This window comes from Solanum pennellii, chromosome 1 (assembly GCF_001406875.1).
Source record: "Solanum pennellii chromosome 1, SPENNV200".
Lineage (NCBI taxonomy): Eukaryota > Viridiplantae > Streptophyta > Magnoliopsida > Solanales > Solanaceae > Solanum > Solanum pennellii.
Window position 1 is genome coordinate 63,282,398 of NC_028637.1, and position 4,523 is coordinate 63,286,920.

A 4,523-nucleotide genomic window follows, 5' to 3' on the forward strand; every position below is an offset into this window, starting at 1 on the left:
CTCATTTTCAACTCATTCATATGCGATCTAATTCATCTGTTAGGCAGCACAAGTCATGACACATGAATAACACCATATTTACTCATGGAGAAGTTGACAAAGTTGGTTTAGAAAGTTTTGAAGTTTCTGTCTTTGTTACACTTGGAATCTCAGGATTTGACACAACAGGTAATTTAGGCTTTGTAAAAGTTGGGATATCAGGTTTCGGGTAGTTGGTAGCTCACGATTTGGCACACTTGACATTTCAGGCGTAGAATTACTAGGAGTGTCGAGTTGTGGGGTTGTTGGAATCTCGGGCTTTGAGGAATTAGAGGTCTCGGTTTGAGAAATTAAGAGTCTTGAAATTTGGAGAACTTGGGGTCTGAGACATAGGCGAATTTGGCATCTCAGGCTTTGGGGAATTTAGTCTCTTGAACTTTTGGAAACTAGGAGTTTCTGGTTTTGGAAAAATGTGAATCTTAGATTTTGGGGTCTTGGGCTTTGATGAACTTGGGGTATCAAACTTTGGGAAACTAGGTGTGTTAGGCTTTAGGGAACTTGGGTCTCAGGCTTTGGGAAATTTGGAGTTTCGATCTTTGGAGAACTTGGATTCTCAGTCTTTGGGGAACTTAATGTCTCAGGCTTTGGGGAACTAGGAGTTTTAGACTTTGGACAACTTGGTGTCTCGGGCTTCGGCGAACTTGGTGTCTCGTTCATTGAGAAGCTAGGAATCTTAGGCTTAAAAAGGCTAGGGGTCTCGAGCTTTGAGAAACATGGAGTCTCAGATTTAGAGGAACTTGGGGTCTCGGGCTTTAAGAAAGTAGGAGTCTTTGGCGTTGAAAAACTTGAAGTCTTGAGCTTTGGAGAACTTGGGTCTTAGGTTTTGAAATAGTATGAGCATCAGGATTTGGAGAAATTGGAGTCCCGAACATTAAGAAATTAAGCTTCTCGGGCTTAGGGGAAATTGGCATCTCGGGTTTTGAGAAACTAGGGGTCTCAAACTATTAAGAACTTGGACTCTTAGTCTTTGGAGAACTAGGGGTCTCGGGTTTTGAAAAAGTAGGAGTCTCGAGCTTTGGGGAACTTTGTGTCTCAGTCTTTGAGAAACTAGAAGCCTCGGGCTTTGGAGAACTTGGAGTCTCAGGATTTGAGAAGCTATGAGTCTCGGGTTTTCAGAAACATAACGTCTCGAGCGTTGGAGAACTTGGTTCCTCAAACTTCGAGGAACTTGGGACTCAAGATTTGAGAAACTTGGAGTCTCGTACGTTGAGAGACTTGGGGTCTTAGGCTTTCAAAATCTACGAGTGTCGGGCTTTGAGAAGCTAGGAGTTTTAGGTTTTGAAAACTAGGGGCAACAAGTTTAGGGGAACTTAGGGTCTCAGGATTTGGAGAATTTGGGATTTCACGCTTTGAGAAAGTATGGATCTCGGACTTTGGGGAACTCGGAGTCTCAGGCTTTGCAAAGTTGGAGTTTTAGGTTTTGAAAAACTAGGTGTCTTAGTTTTTGGGAAACTTGTCATCTCAATATATGAGAAACTAGGAGTTTCGGGCTTGGAGAACGAGGGGGTATCGGCTTTGAGAAACTAGGGTTCTCAGACTTTTGAGAACTTAGGGTCTCAGACTTTGGAGAACTTGGGATTTCAGGCTTTGCAAAAGTTGGGGTCTCAGATTGGGAACTCGGAGTTTCAGGCTTTGAGAAAGTTGGTGTATCGAGTTTAGAGAAACTAGGGGTTTTATGCTTTGAAAAACTAAGGGTCTCAAGTTTTGGATAATTAGGAGTCTCGGTCTTTGGAGAACTAGGAGTCTCAGGTTTTGAGTATGTAGGAGTCTCAAATTTTGAGAAACTAGGGGTGTTTGGCTTTGAAAAAACTTGGGATGTCTGGCTTTGAGTTAGCTGGAGTTTTGAGTTTTGAGAAAGTAGGGGTTTTCTGGCTTTAGAGAAGTAGGATTCTTAGGCTTTGAGAAACTACGGGTCTCCGCTTTTAAGAAAGTAGATGTTTCGGGCTTTAAAAAAGTAGGAGTCTCAAGATTTTGGGAACAAAGGGTCTTGTACTTTGAGAAACTAGGGGTATCAGGCTTTGTAAAAGAAGGAGTCTCAAGCTTTGACAAAGTAGGGATCTCCGGTTTTGAGAAAATAGGGGTCTCGGGCTTTGAGAAAGTAGAAGTCTGGCTTTTGGGAACTAGGGGTCTCGGGCTTTGAGAAACCAAGAGTTTTGGGATTTCAAAAAGTAGGAGTCTCAGGCTTTGATAAGTAGGAGTTTCAAGCCTTGGGAAACTAAGGGTCTCGGTCTTTGAGAAACTAGGAATCTCGGGTTTTGAGAAACTAGGGGTGTCGGGCTTTGAAAAAGTTGGGGTATCAGGTTTTGAAAACTGGGGGTTTTGGGTTTTGATAAATTGGGACTTTCGGGCTTTGAGAAACTAGGAGTTTCGTACTTTGAGAACTAGATGTCTTAGGCTTTGAGACACTTGGAGTTTCGGGCTTGAGAAACTAAGGTTTTCAGGTTTTGAGAAACTAGGAGTCTCTGGCTTTGAGAAACTAGGAGTTTCAGGTTTTGAGAAAATACAAGTTTCAGGTTTTGAGAAACTAGGGGTTTCTGATTTTGAGAAAGTAGGAGTCTCAGGCTTTAAGAAAGAAGAGGTCTCAGATTTTGAGAAACTAAGAGTCTCGGGCTTTGAAAGACTTAGGGAATTGGAGAAACTTGGGGTAGCGGGCTTCGAAAGACCGGGGGAATCGGAGAAACTGGGGGTAGTGGGTGTTAAGAAACTAGGAGTTTGTAGAATGTGACGTGATGTTGTAGTAGTAGTCATGTGGTCATGTATAAAGTAGATAAATGCAAGCAATAAGATGGAGGATAATTTGTAATGCTGAGCCATTTTTCTGCGGACGCAAGAGGCTTAGAGTAACATGTGAAAGAGCAAAAGAAGTTTTTATATTCCAATAGTTTTTCATTTAGCTATATATAGATTTTTACAAGCATATAAAAAGGAGGATTTCAATATTTGATACGTTAGTTGACCAATCTATCTGCAATATTATATTACCTAGAATTTGTCTTGTAATATCATTATCATAGTATCTTGAATATCCCACAAATAAAAGAATACTCAGATATACTAGCTTATATGAGATAATAAAGGAATCAAAAGTTTTTAAAAAAATTATTTACTAATCATCTTTAAAATGTCAATTACAATGTATTTATGTCATTTGTTTATTTGTTGTTTGTCTCTTTAAATCAAATTTAAATAAAAAGTGGATATAAGAGAGACAGATTATATATTAATCAAATATAGTTTAACTTGACACGCATACCACTCTATCACGAGAATGATGACAATGTTGGATCTTCCTCATACAAAAAAAGCATTACACTTTTACTAAATATTTTTAAAATCAAAATATAAACTCCCCTAGTCTTATTTTGTAAGGCATTGGTTTGAGTGAATATCACACATAATGTCCACTTGATATAAATATTTATATTATTATTAAAAATACTAAAATAGTTATTGATAATTTCATTTGATGGAGAAAACACTGGATTATATGTTTACTTAAATGTTGTGATGAACGATATACAAAATAATACGTAATATTTTTAATATAATGCGATAACATTTGAGATGCCCTAGTCAAAGAAATAAAAAGACTAATGTAACTTCGAACATATAAACGATACATATATTGATTGGAGAAAAAATCAGGCCATGGTTCCATGGTGCACACCTTAGCTTCGTCAAAAGTTCGTCGCCAACTTAGCCTTGCATGTTTGTTTCATTGGCTTATGAAAGTGACAAGGTTAACATGCTTAATACCTTGTCGATGTTGTCATTTCATTGAGTGACTTAGATCAGTGGTCTAACAGACCACCCCCACCAGTTTGCTTCATTGCCCTCGATGAAATAATTTGAGATACAACAGCATCCTTTTTGGCTAACAAAACACTGATAGGATTAGCATAACATCATCACTCTCAGCTAATAAACAATTGACAATTTTTGCCCCTTTTTGATAGTTTCTTGCCGTGTATGGTCCATCACCAATAAAGCAACCATCAAACTTTGCTTTTTCTTTGCCTTTGGACAATCCAACCTCTTGTTTTTCTTTTCTTTGACCTTGTCTTCAAATTTAAGTTTTTTTTCTTCCGATTCTTCCCATTGTCTTTCATTTTAGACTTAGAAGAAACAGTAGAATTTTCAGCATCATCTCATCCTAAATGAAAATTTGTCAATGCATCTGCTGTCGCAATTGCACTATAAAGATCTTTAATGTTCTGACTTCGTAGTTCATTATGTGCCCGTTTCTGTAATCCATAAAGGAAATTATGAAGTTTATCCTCCTCGGACATGTTATTAATATCCAGAATCAAAGAAGAAAATTCCTTGACATAGTCTCTAATAGATCCGGTCTGCCTTAGAGTCTTCAAACGATCTCTAGCAATCCAACCTGCATTGCGAGGGAAGAATTGATCCTTCAACTCTTTTTTTAGAAGTTCCCAGGAATCAATCTTAGGACGTTCAGAACTTACTTGTTCAACATTCTT

General features: G+C 38.3%; 1 pseudogene; it reads right to left on the reverse strand.

Moving 5' to 3' along the window:
* Nucleotides 1-82: 82 nt before the first annotated feature.
* LOC114075255 lies at nucleotides 83-2,853 on the reverse strand (annotated as a pseudogene).
* Between the last annotated feature and the right edge of the window lie 1,670 nt (nucleotides 2,854-4,523).